This window comes from Pseudophryne corroboree, chromosome 8 (genome assembly GCF_028390025.1).
Source record: "Pseudophryne corroboree isolate aPseCor3 chromosome 8, aPseCor3.hap2, whole genome shotgun sequence".
Taxonomy (NCBI): domain Eukaryota; kingdom Metazoa; phylum Chordata; class Amphibia; order Anura; family Myobatrachidae; genus Pseudophryne; species Pseudophryne corroboree.
In genome coordinates, this window is record NC_086451.1 from 191,570,589 (window position 1) to 191,591,403 (window position 20,815).

Sequence of the window (20,815 nt, forward strand, 5' to 3'; positions counted from 1 at the left end):
CTTTTTGTAAATCATAGTGAATAATGTAAAGGTCAGATTGGACCTGGCCAATTTTGACCAAAAGACGCTCCTCACTGGCAGCAACAGAATCAAGGACCCTCTGTATGGTAACATCAGAAGTGTCAGCAGAAGATCCCACAGCAGGGGGGGGGGAGCAGGAGGGGTCCCATCCCTCTGTCTCACTGCAGGAGGTGGGGGGGGCAGTATGAGACCTGACATACTTGTCCATTTTATTAGTCGCTACAGTGTGGTGTGTCCTCACCATCATGAGCACCTGTCGTAGCTGTGCAGGTAACAGTGAAAAGAGGACAATAAATATGCAGTCTCAGTGTAGCAGAAAATACAGAAGTCTCAGAGTAATAACAGCAGGGTTATTACTGTCAGTTCAGTGAAGCAGGGTGTTCTGGCCACAGGACACAGTGGAGGGAGACTCCTATATTGGTATACAATGTCCTTCTCAAGCCACTGCAGTCAGCTCACTAGTAACAGAGAATGGAGGGATGCCTTGCCATCCAAAGTAGACTGTCCCAGCCACCAGGTTGAACTCCTATAAAGTCCTCTAGGTAGCTTTGAAATGTCTGCAGCGGTAAGCTCCCCGCCGCACCTCAAGGCTTTGCACGGCCACGTGGACAGGGAGGAAGAGGGAGCTGCGCCCAGCGATTTGTGCGCCACCATGGTACTCGGGGCGCAGCAGTTGAGAACCCTGCACTCCGCTCAGTCCGGTGAGTAGCACAGCTGTCCTAACGCCCTCCCACAGCCGATTATGCGGGTTGTGGAGCCGGAGGCACTACTCAGGATGGGCGATCAGGATATGGAGAGCAGGAGAGCACACACATTGCACCCTACTCCATTGGCCTCGTCAAGATCCACTCTTTTCAGTGGTTCAAATGGGGCAACTTGAAGGGCCTTTAGGACTAAATTTAACTCCCAAGGCACTGTAGGAGGAACAAAAGGAGGTTCATTGTGCAGCATTCCCTGGAAAAAAGTGCGCACATCCTGTAGGTTAGCAATTTTCCTTTTGGAACCATACCGTTAATGCTGACTCCCAAGGAAGCCACCCTTCAGACCTTTGTCCATTCCTGATTAAGGAATCCTAGGCCTCTGAATTTCTGAAAACCTAAGGTCAAACTTTCAGTCAATGCACCACTGAATATAGGCTTGCCATATTCGAGCTAAGGAAAGTTTCCTTAATCTGAGCATTGTTTGAATTACCTGTTGTGAGATCTTCTAGCTTTCAGGATGGAAGTCTCAAGAGCCACGCCGTCAAAGACAGTTGATCCAGGTGCTTGTAATAGGAAGGACTCCGAGCCAGTAGATCTGGATGTTGAGGGAGTAGGAATGGAGCATCCAACGTCATCCTCTGCAGATCTGTGTAACACTGCTTTCTGGACCAAGCTGGAGTTAGTAGTATCAAGGCACCCTTACCTTATCTTACCTTTCGCATCACCCTGGGTAACCGGGCGATTGATGGAAACACATAGGCCAGAGGAAAGTCCCATCTCACTGACAGGTCATCCACAAAAGTCTCTCTGGGGTCCTTTGTTCTTGACCAGTATGCAGAACTTTGTTGTTCTGACGGGACGCCATGAGATCTATCTCCGGTAACCCCCACTTGTCTACCAGAGTTTGTAAGACCTTGGGGTGTAAATCCCATTCGTTTGCATGGGAAAATCTGCTTCCCAGTTTAGGACTCCCTGAAAGAATACTGTGGACAAAGCTGCATAATGAAGTTCTTCCCACCTTAACGTGTAACTTACCTTCTTCATTGTGTTTTGGCTGCGAGTTCCTCCCTGATGGTTGAGGTACGTTATTGCCATTGCATTGTCCGAGTGGATTTGAACTTGTCTTCCCTGAATAAGTGCCATATATCTGGCCCGAAGATCCAATATATTTATTGACAGGCATCTTTCTTCCTTGGTCCACTGCCCTGGAAGCAACTCCTTCATGACACTGCTCCCCAGCCTTGAAGACTGGCATCCGTTCTCAGAGTTTCCCAATATGATATCCAAAGGGATCTCCCTTTGTCCAGAAATGATGTCTGTAGCCACCAGGCTACTGACCTCCTTACTTCCAGAGGAAGGGCCATAATCTGCGTATTTATTGTCTGATGAAAAACCATCTCACTTGGAAAGGATCAGACGTTGCAGAGGTCCCGAGTGGAACTGAGCATACTCCACCATGTCGAAATCCTACACCATCAATCCCAGCATTGCTGCATGAATGGATACCGTTTGACTGTGTAGCAACTCCTGAATCCTTGAATGAATTCCGGACATTTTGTTCAGAGCAAAATTACTCTCTCAATACCCAAATCCAACACAGCCCCCAAGTACGTCATCCGTTGTGACGGAACCAGGGACGACCTGTGCCCAATTTATGAGCCAATCGTGTCACTGCAAATAAGCTACTGTCTGTTGCACTTGACACTGAAGCAATTCCTGAGACTGTGCCAGGATAAGTCGTCGAGGTATGGAAAATCCTTATCCCCTGCCAACTGAGATAAGATGCCATTACCACCATATTTTTGGTGAATACTCAGGGAGCTGTGGACAGTTTATACGGTATGACTTGAACTGAAAATTGTTGCTGGAATATAGCAACCTGTCATAGCGCTGATGGGACAGTGCTATAGACAGATGTAGGCAAGCCTCCTGGATATCCAGGAACCATAAATCCCTCCACACCATGGTCAAAATAATGGAACATAAAGTCTCCATATGAACCCGAGGCACCCAAATGTATTAGTTCAGCACTTTGAGATTGAGTATTGGCCACAACGTCAAATTTGGCTTCTGGACTAGAAACAGGTTGTAGTAAACCCTGTCCTTGTTGTGCAGGAGAAACTGGATTATTCCTCCTGACTGAAGCAACTGGCCTTGGTTTCCACTGAAGATGAGCTGGTACAAAAAATACTTTCAGGAGGGTGTTTCTGGAAAGCAAATGCATAACCGTGAGATACCACTTCTTGCACCCAGGCATCTGTGGTAGACTGCTGCCAAATCTGCAAACTGAAGAAGTCGGCCTCCCACCCTGGGGCTCCCCAGTTGGAGGCCCACATCAGGCTGATGACTTATCTTCTGATTTGGAGCCGGTCCAATGCTTTTTTAGTCTTACCAGACTTGTTGGATTGGAACTATTTGCCTTCACCCTTTCTTCTGACTCCAAAAAACTTTTTAATTCTTTACCAAAAATAATATTTCCAGTAAAAAGGCAAAGCCTCCGGAACATACTTGGATTCTGAGTCAGCTTTCCATCTGCATAGCCACACTGCTCTGCGAGCTGCTACTGCTCAAGCTGATGCCTGAAAGGCAATTGTACCCATATCCAAGGCCGCTTCCATAACACTCGTCGCCTGTTTCATATGTGCAATGTGGGATTTTTGCTCTTTAGATTGCCATTGAAAGACCCTCCTCCAATGCATAAGCCCAAGCTGCCACTGCTTTTGTATCCAGGCTGAAGCTATGGCTGGTCTAATGATTGCCCCAGATAAGGAAAAAAAGTTTTTTTTAGAAAACCATCGACTCTCCTGTCCGTGGCATCATCTATTGATGTTGAAGGAAGAGGTAATGTAGATTTTCGCACCAATCTAATGACATGCGTATCTACTTTGGGAGTCACCACTCTTTTTAAACAGTCCCCAGCAGGAAGAGGGTAATTCAGTGGTTCTCAACTCAGTCCTCAAGTACCCCCAACAGTTCAAGTTTTCCAGGTCACATAGCAGTTGAACAGGTGTATTCATTACTCACTGACACATTATAAGACCCAGAGGTGGAGCAAATTATTTCACTTGCAATCCTGTGAGGAGACCTGGAAAAATATACGTTAAGGTAAGAACGTACCGTTGATAATGGTATTTCTCCGGCAGGGTCCACAGGATAACAATGGGATACGATGGAGCGACCGCGGATTGGAACCAAACGATCACAAGCTTTCGGGCCTCCCAGGATGCAACGGGCCCGCCCATATATCCCCGCCCACTGGCTCAGGCAAATCAGTTGGATTCCAAAGCATCTAGGCAGGAGCATCATGTAGAGCCCTAATCGGGCGAGAAGAACACACATGCACACCCTTCCATACAAGAAGGAAGAGGTTAGTGAGTAGCAAGATCCTCAAATCAGGTGCGTCAGGGTGGGATCCCTGTGGAACCTGTTGACTTAGGAGAAATACCGTTATCAACGGTAAGTTCTTACCATAACGTATATTTCTCCGGCAGGGTCCACAGGTTATCCACAGGATAACAATGGGATTTCCCAAAGCAGTTTTAGTGGTGGGGACGCTCCTGATTAGACAGGAGAACCTTTCGCCCAAATTCAGTGTCATGAGAGGTAAAAGTATCCAAGCATAATGTCTAATGAATGTGTTAATGGAAGACTATGTGGCTGCCTTACATATCTGTTCTGCTGAAGCACCATGTTGTGCTGACTATGAAGGACCTACCTTACAAGTAGAGTGAACAGAGACATTAGCCGGAACAGGGAGATCCGCTTGAGAGTATGCTTCCGAAATCTTCCTTCGAAGCCCTCTAGCCAGAGTCTATTTAGTAGCAGACCATCCTCTCTTGTGAATTCCGTAGAAAATGTAGAGAGAATCTGTCTTTCTGATGGCACTTGTGCGATCCACGTAGATCCTTAATGCTCGGACTACATCCTGCGACGCATCTCCCGCAGAAAGTCCCGATACCTGAAAAGCCGGGACTACATTTTCCTCATTAAGGTGGCATTAAGACACCACCTTAGGAAGATACCCAGACCTAGTTCTGAGAACTGCTTTATCTGGATAAAAAACAGAAAAGGAGAACAACATGACAGCGCTCCAAAATCTGATACTCTTCTAGATGACACCAAAGCCAGTAGAAAGAGAACTTTAGCTGTCCACCATTTAAGATCCACTTTATTAAGTGGTCCAAACGAAGCAACTTGAAATGCTTTGCGGACTAGACTTAAGTCCCAAGGCACTGTAGGAAGAACAAAAGGAGGTTGAATGCGCAGCATTCCCTGGAAAAATTACGCACATCCTGTAAATTGGCAATTTTTCTTTTGGAACCCTACAGTCAATGCTGATACTTGTACTCTCAAGGAAGCCACCTTCAAACCCTTATCCATTCCTGCCTGAAGGAAATCTAAGACCCTGGAAACTTGGAAAGATTTCGTGTCCATATTTCTTTCTCTGCCCCATGAATATAGGCCTGCCATATTCGGTGATAAATGCGAGCTGAGGAGGGTTTCCTTGCTCTGTGCATTGTTTGAATTTACCTGTAGCAAGAATCCGTTTGACTTCAGGATAGGGGTTTCAAGAGCCACGCCGTATATGATAGTCGATCCAGATGCCTGTAATAACAAGGACCCTGCCTTAGTAGATCTGGACATTGAGGGAGCAGACGTGGAGTATCCATCGACATTTTCTGCAGACCTGTGTACCATTGCCTTCTGGGCCAAGCAGGAGCTATTAGAATCACGGCACCCTTTGCCTCTTTTATCTTCATCACCACGCTGGTAGCAGGATGATCGGAGGAAATAGATACGCCAGATGAAACTCCCATTTCACTGACAAGGCGTCCACAAAGATCACTCCGGGATCCTTTGTTCTTGCTCTGTATGCGGACACTTTGTTGTTCATCTCTGGCACACCCCACTTGTTTACCAGAGTCTGAAAGACTTCCGGGTGTAGAGCCTATTCACTTGCTTGAAAGGCGTGTCGACTGAGAAAATCTGCTTCCCAGTTTAGGACTCCCGGAACGAATACGGCAGACAATGCTGGAAGATGAAGTTCTGCCCACTTTAGTATGTGACTTACCTCCTTCATTGCTGTTTGGCTGCGTGTTCCTCCCTGATGGTTGAGGTACGCCCCTGCCGTTAAATTGTCCAAGCGGATCTGGACTGGTCTTCCTTGAAGAGTTGTCCTTTGCCTGAATCAGTGCCATGTATATGGCCCGAAGTTCTAACAGATTTATTGGCAGGCAACTTTCTTCTATGGTCCATTGTCCCTGGAACCATAATCTCCCGGACGCTGCTCCCCAGCCCTGGAGACTGGCATCTGCAGTCAGTATCTTCCATCTGATATCCAAAAGGTTCTTCCTTTGTCTAGATGGGATGTCTGTAGCCACCAGGCTGATGACTTTCTTACCTTGTATGAAAGTACCATAGTCTGTTTCTTTATTGTTTGATGTATTCCATTCCATCTGGCTAGAATCCGACGCTGCCGAGGTCTTGAGTGGAATTGTATATACTCCACCATGTTGAATGTTGACACCATCAAACCCATCAGTCGCATAGCTGCGTGGCTTGATATTGTTTGACTGTGTAACAACTACTAAGTACTTGATTGTACCTTGGATATCTTGTTCCGAGGTAATCCATTTTCTGCAGACTTGAATTCCGTACAGCCCCACAGTGAGTCATCCATTGTGACTGAACCAGAGATGACTTTGTCCAATTTATGAACCACCAGTGCCTCTGCAGACAAGTCATTGTCTGTTGGAGATGGCACAGAAGCCTTTCCTGTGCCAGGATAAAAAACGTGGTCGAGGTATCGCAATTTTCTTATCCCCTTCTTACAGAGATAAGCTGCCATATTCCTCATAATTTTGGTAAATACTTTGGAGGCTGTGGCTAACCCAAAGGGTAAGGTCTGGAACTGAATATGTCGCTGGAGGATGGTGAACCTTGAGATAACACTGACGGAACACTGCTATAGGAACCTGTAAGTAATCATCCTGACTATCCAGGGATACCATGTAATTCCCTGGCTCCATGCCAAAACTATGGAGCACAACGTCTCCATGTGAACCGTGGTACCCAAACTTATCTGTTTAGGATTTTGAGATTGGGGTGAAAGGATCCTTCTGAACCCAAACCCGGTTGGAGTAAAAACCTCCATACCTATTTTGCAGGGGTTACTGGAATATTCCTGACAAAAGCAAATTTCTGAACTGCTTCTTGCAAACCCCTGTCCTTCGCCTCTACCCGAGATGGACTGGAACAGCACTTTCGAGAAGGATGCTTCTTGAAGAGAAACATAACCTAGAAATACTGCTTCTTGCACCCAGGCATCTGTTTGTAAACTGTTACCAGATCTGTGCAAACTGAAGAAGTTGGACCCCTATGCTGGGGGGTCCCCCAGTAGGAGGCCCACACCATCCTGCTGATGGCTTATCCTCTGGTTTGGAAGCTGGCCATCTGGATGCCTTTGCTTCTTTGCCTTACCAAACTTATTGTATTGGGGCTGTTACGTTCCTTTATGATCGACAAGGCTGAAAACCGGACCCCTATGTTTGGGGTTATATGTGGAAGGAAACGGGACCTTCTTGGAGTATGATTTTGACTCCATAATATCTGTTGACTCTTTACCAAACAGAAACTTCCAGCCAAGACAAAGTTTCCAGAATCTTCTTTGATTCTGAATCAGCTTTCCATGTATGTAAGCCAAACTGCTCTGCGAGCAGCTATTGTTAATGCTGATGCCCTAGAACATTAGTGTCCATACGAGTTATATGGGATTCTTGCTCCCTTGCAGGCGCTGAAAAACCTGTCTTCCAGTACCTCAGCCCAGTGTACCTACAGCACCTGGTATTCCAAGGTGGTCTCCCATCCAAGAACTAACCAGGCCCAACACTGCTTAGCTTCCAAGATCTAGTGAGATTGGGCCTATCTAGTGTGGTGTGGCTGTAGATTGCAAGGTGAAGTCATGGCTGGTCTTATGACTGCCCCAGAGACCATATGGTTTCAGAAAACCATCCCTCTTTTGATGTTGACGTCAAAGGCCATATATATTTTTGCACTATCAAATGATATGCGTATCTCTTTAGGAGGCATTTCCCATTTTTAAACAGTCCCCAGCTGGAAAGGGATATTTGGAATCCCATTTACTGGGAACCTGTATTCTAGCCCAAACCTTTTCCATGATTTTTATCAGCTGCTGGGGTCCCCCATGAGGAGACCCTATTTTTTTGGGACGTTTAAACATAGGTACCTTATTTTTAACACAGGCTCTGCTGAATCCTCTAAGGACAGAAAGGCCTTTACTGCTCTCATTAACTCAGCTATATTCACTGAGCTGATACCTTTTACCCCGAAGAAGAGTATATAGAGCTTTCATCGTCTGATGAATCATCCTGTGTAGTTTATGACTTATTTACACTCGGTTTCTCAGATTGTTTTATTAGAGAAGCTGTTGGGGATACCGTAGGTAGAGAGCTGCCTGTATGAGTTAATAATGAACCCTCTTCCTGGTATCGAAGCTGTAGGAATTAACCTTTCAGCTATACTGGACAAGATCTGTGCAAACATTGCCCAAAGGGGATTTATCTGTACTTGACGTAGCTCAGGGATCTGCCTTGTATTATGCTGACAAGCAAACCATTTCACACATAAACCATCCTGTACCAGATCAGAGAGGATAATACAGTTTCTGCTGCAGGGTACACTGGGCTCCACAAGGATAGACATTGGGGTGTAGAGTAGGATCTTGATCCGAAGCACCAACAGTCTCAAAAGCTTTGCCCTTCTTCCCAAGATGCATAGCGCCGCCTCCTATATCACCCCGCCTCCGTGCACAGGAGCTCAGTTTTGTAGTTGGTGCTTGCAGTGCCAGCATGTAACAGGAAGGGCTGCTCACAGCGGCTCTAGAAAAAGCTTTTTCTGAGGAAAAAAGAAGACTACAAGGGCTGCAGCAGAGGCCCAGATTGTGTTAGATGTCAGTAGACATCACCTGCTGCAGCTCTATCTCTCCCCCAACGGCGCTGTACACTCCCGCGCCCTGGTTGCCGGGTACCTACAGCAGGAGGCTCCGGTTTTCTTCCAAGACAGTCACACACGGCTCGGGCTCTCCGGGATCGCGTGGCTGCACTTCGGGAGGAGGTAAGTGGGTCCCGCTCGCGGGACCCGTGCTCTATCGCGATCCAGCGCGGCCGGTGGGAGGCGGGCCACGCGCGCTGGCGGTGGACACTGTGGCATACAGGTGATCCCACTAGGCCACCAGGGCAAGGGTACAGGTCAGGTTTTCTCTCATAAACCTATTTATATTGGCCCGCAGTACCAGGTGGTTAAGCCAGCAGAGGGGATAAGGCTTAGACCTGTAGACCCCCCCCCCCGGCCGCCATTTACAGTAAATGTTCCGCCCTGGAGCTGCATATCTCTATCTCTTCCTCACTCCCAGTCAGTGTTTGGGCGTCGTTTCCCCAGCTACACTGTTCCTGGGACTGCTTGGGCAAATCCTCCTTTGTAAAACCGCTTGATAGCCAGCGCTGTGCATTTACAAGACATTTAAGTATTCTACATGTCGGTTAGACAGTGTTAGTTAAGAAAAAGTGCATTAAGTCAGGGCTATCTGGTACAAGTACCCTGTAATATACATCCAGTCTTTACTGTGCAGTGTTATATCTATTGATTATAGAGCTATATATAAGCTAGGCCAGTGCAGTATTATTGTTTGTCATAACTTCTGCATTGTACAAACAGTGACTATATGTGTGTGCATTGGCTTGCTGTGTGACCTCCATTTCGTGTCTCTCACTCAGCTTGCTATCCCTATATTCTATAACCTGAGGGGGCTAGGTGCGTCAGGTTTGTAATACATGATATAGGATATTCACAAGATATACTTAAATTGTATTTTTCTCTGTGATTTTAGTCACCATATCTCTCCTGAATCCCTGTTTGTGCTGACAACACTGTGCAGGGGTTTGGGTCAGGTATTGTGCTGCTGACAAATTGTGCTATGTTACCTTATACTGCAAGTTATAACATGTCTGCTTATGAGGGTAACAGTTTTGGGGCTGAACACACTAGTAGTGGTGCTGAGGCCACAGATACTTTTGAGGAAATTACAGCAGCTGAGGGCTCTGGTTCTAGGGGTTCCTTGCCCCCAAGTGGGACTATAGCAACGGGGGTCCAGAATGACCCACCGTGAGCTACCGTCTCTACACTACTGAATACGCTAGTTACTAAACTAACGCCCCCTATGGGACCTCCCATGCCGGTCCAACCATATATGGTCCCCGCGGCAGATTGTTTACTTAGTTACAAAAATTGAACCAGTCCCTGACTACTAAAAAGTCTAACCCTCGCCCGCCTAAGACCAAGGAGTCCTCTATGCGGGCCATTACTTCCTCACAATCCACTGCTGTCACTGACACCTCGTCTGATGAGGATGGCGTTTACACTGACCCCACAGATTCTAACACTGATAATACTGATGGGGATAGTAGTTCACAAGTGGATGTTCCAGATCTATTGGAGGCTATTAAGTTGATTCTACAGATTACGGATGATCCCAAACCATCCGTTCCTCCTAACAAACCAGATAGATTCAAGCATCAGAAGGTGGTTAAACAAGTTTTACCTCACTCTGATCCCCTGGTTGATATACGTCAGGAATCCTGGGAAAAATCCAGGTAAGAAGTTCGTGCCTCACAAGAAGCTGCTTGCTCGCTATCCCCTCGCGCCAGAGCTGTCTAAAAATTGGGAGACACCTCCTCCAGTGGACTCGCATGTGGCAAGGATGGTGGTTTCCTCGCCTCTACTTGTCACTACCGTCACGTCTCTAAAAGAGCCTACGGATAAACGTGTGGAGAGTTGTCTGAAAGCGATTTACACCCTCACGGGTGCTGCGCAAGGCCCACTATTGCAGCTACATGGGCTGCAGAAGCTATTGAAGCGTGAGCCCAAGAGTTGGAAGCTGAAATCTCTTCTGACCATGCTAGACAATGCTTGTCATATATTGTCACAGCTTCTCACTATATTAAAGAGGCGGCTTCTGATGTCGGTGTTCTGGCAGCCAAGGCTTCTACTATGTCAGTACTGGATCGCCGGATATGATGGCTGAGATCCAGGTCTGTGGATCTGGATTCTAGAAAAACCCTGGAGGTACTCCCTTTTAAGGGAAATATCTTGTTCGGAGAGGAATTAAATAAGATAGTGGCTGATTTGGCTACTGCCAAAACAGCCTGTCTGCCAAGTACTGCTCCTTCTGTGTCGAAGGCTAAAAGTACTTTCTTTCGTCCTTCAGGTAAAGCAAGGTCAGGCGTACCACAAACAGGACCACATTCCCAAACCTGGTAAGCCAAAGCCCAAAAGAGCCTGGGCTGCCCGTCAGCCAGCTTCCAAGACAGATAAGCCTGCCGCATGACAGGGCGGGCCTCCCCCTGGGGGACCCCAGGGTGGGGGGCCGGCTTCTAGGGTATATCCAGGAATGGTTGAAGACCACTTCAGATGCCTGGGTATGGGAAGTCGTCACTCGAGTTTACGCCATAGCCTTCAAAAACCGTCCCCCTCATCGAGTTTGCCTGACAGACGTCCCTTCGGACCAGACAAAGGCAAAGACTCTTCATTCGGTGGTACAGACCCTCCTGGACACAGGAGTGGTAGTACAGGTGCCTCTTGCTCAGAGGGGCCAGGGGTACTGTTCTCCGCTGTCTCTAGTCCCGAAACCGAATGGGTCCTCCCGGCCCATTCTCAATCTCAAGGCATTAAACAAGTTTGTGTGAATTTCCAAGTTCTGTATGGAAACCCTACGCTCTATTGTTCTGGCCTTGGAACCTGGGGATTATATGGTCTCCCTGGATATACAAGATGCTTACCTGCATATTCCTATAGCAGTGTCGCATCAGCAAGATCTGAGGTTTGCGGTTGGCAACCTCCATTACCAGTTTCGGGCGTTACCTTTTGGTTTAACCACTGCTCCGCCGTCAAGGTGTCAGGATCCTACCGTATCTGGACGACTTGGCAAATTCCCCAAAAATTCTCCTACGTCACCAAGATCTGACTGTCCGGTTTCGGCAAGCCCACGGGTGGCTTATCAACTGGAAGAAATCTTCCCTGGTCCCTGCTCAGAGCATGGTGCACCTGGGAGCGTTAATGGACACTCACAACCAGTGGTTGTTCTTGTCTCAGGAGAAAGTCCTGAAACTTCAGGACAGGATTCGTTGCTTCCTCTCCCGTCCGCAAGTGTCAATACATTCGGCGATGCAGGTGCTGGGCCTCATGGTGTCAGCATTCGACATGGTGGACTATGCTCAATTTCATTCTCGCCCTCTCCAGAGGCTGATTCTGGCCAAATGGGACGGCCTGCCTCACCGGATCAGGTCTAACATGATCTCATTGACTCCGGAGGTCCATCTGTCGCTGTACTGGTGGCTCCAGGACCAACGATTGTGCAGGGGTCGTCCCTTCTGGATACCCGACTGGGTCCTCTTGACGACGTATGCCAGCCTAGGTGGTTGGGGCGCGGTTGTTGGAGCAACACTCCCTTCAGGGTTGGTGGACCAAGGAGGAGTTTCTCCTCCCGATCAACATTCTGGAATTGCGGGCGGTCTTCAATTCATTGAACCTGGCCCAGCATTTAATACAGAACCGTCCTGTTCAAGTACAGTCGGACAACGCCACCACAGTGGCTTACATAAATCATCAAGGCGGCGCTCAAAGCCGCTTGGAAATGAAGGAAGTCTCACGGATTCTTCAATGGGCGGAACGCCATCTACCGGCCATATATGCAATATTCATTCCGGGAGTCCTGAATTGGGAAGCGGACTTTCTGGCGTGTACGTCCTGACGACTGAGAGAGGGGCCTCCATCCAGAAGTGTTTCAACTCAAAGTGGAAAGGTGAGGCCTTCCAGATGTGGATCTGATGGCGTCTCGACACAATCACAAGGTTCCGGTCTTCGGAGCAAGGACTAGGGATCCTCAAGCAGCATTCGTGGTTGCGCTGGCGGTGCCATGGAAATTTTGGCTGCCGTACGTGTTCCCTTCGGTGTCACTCCTGCCTAGGGTAATTCGGAAGTTCAAGCAAGAAGGAGGAATCCTGCTTCTCATAGCTCCAGCGTGGCCCAGACGGCACTGGTTCTCAGACCTTCAGGGCCTCTCGTCAGAGCGTCCAGTTCTACTTCCGCAACACCCAGACCTCCTCGTTCAGGGCCCCTGTGTCTACCAGGACCTGGCCCAGCTGTCTTTGACAGAGTGGCTCTTGAAGCTTCCGTCTTGAGGGCTAAAGGGTTTTCTTTGGCGGTCATTCAAACTATGTTGCGGACCCGGAAACCGGCTTCTGCTCGGATTTACCATAGGGTCTGGCATTCTTACTTTGTTTGGTGCGCATCTAACAATTATGACGCTTCCAAGATTAGTACAGCCAAGCTTTTGGCTTTTCTTCAGCAGGGCCTAGACTTCCTGCGTCTGGCCTCCCTCAAGGTTCATATTTCTGCCTTGTCGGTGTGGTTTCAGAGAAAAATTGCGACCTTGCCTGATGTTCATACCTTTACTCAGGGCGTGTTGCGTTTCCAACCTTCCTATGTCCCGCGTGTGGCTCCTTGGGACTTGTCGTGGTTTTGGAGGCGTTACAAGAGTCTCCATTTGAACCTCTTGGTTCAGTTGATCTTAAGTGGCTTTCCCTTAAGGTGGTGTTTCTGCTGGCTATTGCCTCTGCTAGAAGAGTGTCGGATTTGGGTGCTTTGTCTTGTAGTTCCCCATATCTGATATTTCACCGTGACCGGGCGGTTCTTAGAACCCATCCCGGATATTTACCTAAGGTGGTTTCTTCGTTCCACTTTAAGCAGGAGATTGTGGTTCCGGCCCTTGTCTCTCCTGACTTGTCTCCCAAAGAGCGGTTTTTGGATGTGGTACGGGCTCTCCGTATCTTCGTGAAGAGAACTGCTTCTATTAGGGAATCTAATTCTCTCTTTGTTCTGTTTGGTTTTCACAAACGTGGCTGGCCTGCTCACAAGCAAACTTTGGCCAGATGGATTAGAATGGTGAAGGCTGGTCTATCAGCTCCTGCTCACATTACGGCCCATTCTACTCCATCTGTAGGACCTTCTTGGGTGGCCCGCCGTGGTGCGACCCTTGAACAATTGTGCAAGGCGGCAACGTGGTCCTCGGACCACGTTTATACGGTTCTATGCCTTCGATATTACCACTTTCCAGGATGCTTCCTTTGGACGCAGGGTTTTTGTGCCCGCTACAGTGCATCCCCTCCCATAAGGAACTGCTTTAGGACATCCCCAATGTCTATCCTTGTGGAGCCCAGTGTACCCCGCAGCAGAAAACGAGATTTATGGCAAGAACTTACCTTTGTTAAATCTCTTTCTGCGAGGTACACTGGGCTCCACAAGGCGCCCACCCTGACACACTTAGCTTCTTTGGGTTGGTGTGGCTATAGCCGCTGACTCTTTCTCCTGTCGGGAGAGTGTGGTGTTTGTGGCAACTTGCAGTTCTCGTCTCTTTTCCTTGCTACTGTATTGGGCTGGTTAACATAACTGAGCTCCTGTGCACAGAGGCGGGGTGATATAGGAGGCGGCGCTATGCATCTTGGGAAGACGGTCAAAGCTTTTGAGCCTGTTGGTGCTTCGGATCAAGATCCTAGTCTACACCCCAATGTCTATCCTTGTGGAGCCCAGTGTACCTCGCAGAAAGAGATTTAACAAAGGTAAGTTCTTACCATAAATCTCGTTTTTGCAAGACAACATGATATGAGTGTTTGTGTTACTGTAAGTGTACTCTCGTTACCTCTGCCGCTCTTAGACATGATAAACAGGACTTTCACAGTGTACTACACAATTTGTGACTGTAACCACGTTATTGTTTTAAAGTGATATCAATCGGACCCTTACCCATGCACCAGCATTGAGGATCAGAAGACCAACTGACTAACATATATTAAAGTCAGCAATCACACTAGCAGTCAGTCACATGTTATATATTAGTCATATGAACACATAATCAACTACAAACACATTTAAAAGTATGTAGGAGTACATATTACTGAATTCTGTTTTATACAGATCTTAACGTATTCAGACGCATTGCAAAGAAAACCACAGTAATGTAGACAGACTCATATGCAATAGGCACTTAAACTTAACTATCCATACTGACAAAAGTAGATAGAAATTTAGTGCTGTATTATTATTATTATTATTATTATCCTTTATTTATATGGCGCCACAAGGGTTCCGCAGCGCCCGATTACAGAGTACAAATGCACATAAAAAATAGGAAAAGTGACTTACAGTTGAATACAATATAGGACAAGTACAGGGCAACTAAGCATAACTACACCAGTAAACATAGAGATAAGTTCCAGGTGGTCAAAAAACTGTGGGATCTGGGCAGTTGAGGATTATTAAAGTAAGAAAAGTATAAGCACATGAGGGAAGAGGGCCCTACTCGTGAGAGCTTACATTCTAAGGGGAGGGGTAGACAGACAGGGATGACACAGATGGGGTACATAGAGAGCGTGGAACAGAGGGTTATGTTGAGATTTGGCTAGGTTTGGTAAAGAAGTGGGTCTTAAGAGCCCGTTTGAAGTTTTGTAGAGAGGTGGAGAGTCTGAGGGGGAGAGGTAAAGAATTCCAGAGAAATGGAGCAGCACGTGAAAAATCTTGGAGATAGGAGTGGGAGGAAGTAATCAGAAGACAGGAGAGACGGCGTGCATTAGCAGAGCGAAGAGGACGGGTGGGAGAGTAAAGGGAGATAAGGTCAGAGATGTAGATGGGAGAGGAGTGGGTGAGGGCTTTGTAAGTGAGTGTGAGAAGTTTGAATTGGATTCTGAAAGGGAAGGGAAGCCAGTGGAGGGCCTGTAGGAGGGGGGAGGTAGACGTAGTGCGTTTGGTGAGGAAGATGAGCCGGGCAGCAGCATTGAGGATAGATTGGAGTGGAGAGAGGTGATTGTCAGGGAGGCCAGTTAAGAGGAGATTACAGTAGTCCAGTCTGGAAATAATCAGTGAGTGAATAATGATCTTAGTGGCATCCTGTGTGAGAAAAGGTCTGATTCTAGAAATGTTTTTGAGATGAAAATGACAGGTTTGTGAGAGGTGCTGAATGTGTGGTTTGAAGGAGAGGGAGGAGTCAAGGATTACGCCAAGACAGCGTACTTGGGGGCTAGGGGAGATAGTTGTGCCATCAATGGATAATGAGATTGTGGGAGGTGAGGCTGTGCGGGAGGGTGGGAAGATGATCAGCTCAGTCTTAGACATGTTGAGTTTAAGAAAGCGCTGAGACATCCAGGAAGAGATAGCAGAAAGACAGTTTGAGGTACGAGTGAGGAGAGCCGTGGAGAGATCAGGGGAGGAGAGGTAGATTTGAGTGTCATCAGCATAGAGGTGATATTGGAAGTTAAAAGAACTAATGAGTTCACCTAAAGAGGACGTATAGAGAGAGAAAAGGAGAGGACCAAGGACAGAGCCTTGGGGGACACCAACAGTTAGTGGAAGTGGGGGGGAGGTAGCATCATGAGAGGAGACAGAGAAGGAACGATGAGAGGAGACAGAGAAGGAACGATCAGAGAGGTAGGAGGACAGCCAGGAGAGGGCAGTATCACGCAGACCAAGAGAGTGAAGGATTTGCAGAAGGAGAGGATGGTCCACAGTGTCAAAAGCAGCAGAGAGGTCAAGAAGAATAAGCAGAGAGTAGTGGCCCTTAGATTTGGCTGCATGGAGGTCATTGCAGACTTTTGTGAGGGCAGTTTCAGTGGAGTGGAGAGAACGGAAACCAGACTGGAATGGGTCAAGCAGTGAGTGAGAGGAAAGAAAGGCAGTGAGGCGATTATAGACAATACGCTCAAGAAGTTTGGAGGCAAAGGGGAGGAGAGAGATGGGTCGATAGTTGGAGAGAGTGTTAGGATCAAGGGTAGGTTTTTTAAGAATAGGGGAGACAAGAGCATGCTTGAAGGCAGAGGGGACAGTGCCTGATGAAAGGGAGAGATTGAGAAGGTGGGCAAGATGGGAACAGGCAGAAGGGGAGAGGTAACGGAGGAGGTGGGAGGGGATAGGGTCGAGCGGGGAGGTTGTGGGGGGGAGGAACGGATGAGGGCCATGACTTCCTCGCCAGATACATGGGAGAAAGATGTCAGAGTTGGTAAGAGGGAAGGGGAGGGGTGGCAAGGGATGGGTGGTGGCTGGTTGCTGGTCTGGTGGGAAGTGATATCCTGACGTATGGAGTCAATCTTGGATGTGAAATAAGTGGCAAAGTCAAGAGCAGACAATGAGGAAGGGAGAGGAGGTGGTGGTGGGCAGAGGAGGGAGTTAACAGTGGCAAAGAGGCGCCGGGGGTTGGAAGACTGTGTAGAAATGAGGATTTTGAAGTATGATTGTTTAGCAAGGGAAAGGGCAGTACTGAAGGATGAGAGCATGAATTTGAAATGGAGGAAGTCTGCTTTAGAGCGTGATTTCCTCCACTGTCGCTCGGCAGTACGTGAGCATTTTTGAAGGTATCTGGTGCATTTGGTGTGCCAGGGTTGAGGTGTTGATCTGCGAGGGTGAATAGTGGTTGGCGGAGCAACAGAGTCAAGGGCAGAAGTAAGAGATGCATTGTATAGGGATGTATAACCCGTACTCGGTAGAGTGGGATACAGGGAGACTCACCTCACTTCCAAGATCGATCAATACGTTAGCGAACGCTGAGTGGATCCAGACGCTACTAGTGTACACCGCTGCACCGGGAACTTTAAGTGAACACAGAGGCACTGTGCATACAGACGCACCGGCCATACAGACGCCTGAATTGCGACCAGGTCTCCTCGCGGCATCGCTTCGTGAACACAACCGCAGCGGCCTATGCTGCAACTGAGACCCCTCGTGGTAGCTCTGAGACGGAAGTGAGGCAACAGTTCATGGCAGGAGACTCGTGGAAACGGGTCATGAACTGGGGGGAGGGGCGACCAGGAGAGCGTCTGACTACCCAAGGTTGACATCAACCCTAGGGATCGCAGCCTCATACTATTCTTGGTCTCTTATGATCCCTAAGGCCTAGCGCTGGAACACCCGTGGTGGTGGCGCATCAGCTACTGTTTGGTAGACTCCTTCCAATACAGTGCGGTAGTGTCCGTATTCCCAGACTACGGGGAACCGATGCCTTACCTTCTCCCCGTGCTCCGGCCACAGCCTGGTAACGTCTGCTGGACCTGCTAGTATATCCAACACAGACGCCAATCGAGACAGCACTGTACACATGGGTGAGCGCTGTTGCGACCCAGCGGAGAGTTGTTGGAGCGACTCTTTCCAATATGCGTATAAGACGCTGTTAAGAAAGATCGCTCAAAAACATAGTAAGGCTATAAAAAAAGAAAGCTTAGGGCTGCCCTAGAACAGCAGCCCTCTGACCATTGTCCGGCTCCTGCCGCACCAAACGAAAAACTGATTTGCCTGAGCCAGTGGGCGGAGATATATGGACGGGCCCGTTACATCCTGGGAGGCCAGAAAGCTTGTGATCGTTTGATGCCAATCCGCTGTCGCTCCATCATATCCCATTGTAATCCTGTGGATAACCTGTGGACCCTGCCGGAGAAATAGGATTTAAATTACCTATCGGTAAATCCTATTCTCGTAGTCCGTAGAGGATACTGGGGTACAGACGGGTTCACTAGGAGCCATGGGCACGTTAAGAATTTGATAGTGTGGGCTGGCTCCTCCCTCTATGCACCTCCTATCAGACTCAGTCTAGGAAATTGTGCCCTAGGAGACGGACATACTTTGACAGAAGGATAGCTAAGGATAGTGGTGAGATCCAAACCAGAACAAACAACAAGAGGAAAGCCAAGCTAACCAAACTTGAAACAGGAACAGCAAAGGCTGAACCAACATTACTTAACCAAGTAACAGTGCAGGAAGAACGGAGCACCGGGCGTGCGCCCAGTTTTCTCTACGGACTACGAGAAAAGGATTTACCGGTAGGTAATTAAAATCCTATTTTCTCTTACGTCCTAAAGGATACTGGGGTCCATTTAGTACCATGGGGATGTACCAAAGCTCCCAAACCGGGTTGGAGAGTGCTTAGGTTCCTGCAGAACTGATTGACCAAACTATCGAACTTATAGAACTTAGCAAACGTGTTCTAACCTGACTAAGTAGCTGCTTGGCAGAGGTGTAAAGCCGAGACACCCTGGGCAGCCGCCCAGGAAGAACCCACCGACCTAGTAGAGTGAGCCTGTACAGATTTTGGACATGGTAAAACTACTGTGGAATAGGCATGCTGGATAGTAAGCCTGATCCAGCGTGCAAAGGACTGCTTTGACGCAGGACACCCAATTTTATTGGGATCATAAAGAACAAACAGCCAGTCCGATTTTCTGTGACGAGCTGTTCGCTTGATATACACCTTCAAGGGCCTCACAACATCCCAAGACTTTGAAGTAGCAGAGGTGTGTTTTCCGCATGGAAAATTAATTAGGGACTATTGTGAGACAAAGCATCCAGCTCCGACACACGTCAATGCCAACAGTGTGACAGTCTTCCAAGCAAGATATTTTGCGTCCACCTCCTGTAATGGTTCAAACGAGTCCGATTGGAGGAACTGCAGCACCAAATTGAGATCCCATGGTGCCGTGGAAGGCACAAAGGGAGGTTGGACGTGAAGAACACCTTTCAAGAACGTCTGGACCTCAGGGAGAGAAGCCAATTGTTTCTGAAAGAAAATGGACAAGGTCAAAATCTGGACTTTTATGGAGCCCAGACGCAGGCCCACATCCACACCTGCTGCAGAAAAGGCAGGAAATGTCCCAGATGCAATTCCACCGTAGAAAAATTTCTGCTCTCACGCCAAGAGATGTATTTCTTCCAAATACAATGGTAATGCTTAGACGTCACCCCTTTCCTGACTTGGATCAGAGTCGGGATAACCTTGTTAGGGATCCCTTTCCTGGCTAGAATCAGCCGTTCAACTTCCATGACAGCAAACTTAGCAGCGGTAAATCCTGATAGACGAACGGGCCCTGTTGCAGAAGATCCTCGCAAGGAGGTAGAGGCCACAGATCTTTGAGGAGTATCTTCAGAAGGTCCGCGTAAAAGGCCCTTCTTGGTCAGTCCAGAACAATGTGTACTGCTTGAACCTTTTCCCTTTTTATTCGCTTAGGAATTCTTGGGATCGGAGAAAGTGGAGGAAACACGTACACCATCTGATAGACCCATGGAGTCGTCAGAGCATCTACCGCCACTGCCTGTGGGCCTCTTGACCTGGAACAATACCACCTGAGCTTCTTGTTGAGACGAGAGGCCATCATGTCAATCTGTGGATATCCTCATCGACTTGTAAAGCACCTCTAAAGTTCCGGGTGAAGGCCCCACTCCCCCAGGTGCAGGTCGACTGCCGTCACATTGTCCGACTGGACCTGAGTGGCCCAATCTTGAAGAAGATGTGAGGCCTGCAGAAGGGCGTTGTATATGGCCCTGAGTTCCAGAACGTTGATTGGAAGGATGACTTCCTGATTTGACCATCTTCCTTGAAACTGCACCCCCTAAGTGACTGCTCCCCAACCCCTGAGGCTTGCGTCAGTGGTTAACAGAATCCAGTTCTGAATTTCGAACCTCCGACCCTCGATGAGGTGAGAAGTATGCAGACACCACAGAAGGGAGATTCTGGCTTTTGGCGACAGACGGATCCTCTGGTGTATGTGAAGATGCGATCCGGACCATTTGTCCAACAGATCGAACTGGAAAGGTTTTGCGTGAAACCTTCCGTATTGAAGTGCCTTGTAAGAGGCCATCATTTTTCCAAGAAGGCGAATGCAAAGATGCACAGATACCCGGGTTGGCTTCAGGACATCCCGAACCATCGACTGGATTACCAATGCCTTTTACAACGGAAGAAACACTTACTGCGACAACATGTCCAGTATCATTCCCAGGAATGGGAGCCTCCGTGTTGGCTCTAGGTGAGATTTCAGAAGGTTCAGAATCCACCGATGATCCTGGAGGAGTTTGGTGGAGAGACCAATACTGTCCAGCAACCTTTCCCTGGACAGTGCTTTTATCAGGAGATCGTCCAAGTACGGAATTATGTTCACTCCCTGTTTGCGGAGCAGAAACATCATCTCTGCCATCACCTTGGTGAACAC

The 20,815-nt window shown here is 48.1% G+C and overlaps 1 protein-coding gene and 1 pseudogene across 12 annotated transcripts in view; both read right to left on the reverse strand.

The window, feature by feature from the left end:
- Nucleotides 1-20,815, reverse strand: part of PHKA1 (phosphorylase kinase regulatory subunit alpha 1) — an 828,488-nt gene that overhangs the window by 451,746 nt on the left and 355,927 nt on the right. The window lies entirely within an intron of this gene.
- Nucleotides 7,551-7,669, reverse strand: LOC134950174 (5S ribosomal RNA; annotated as a pseudogene).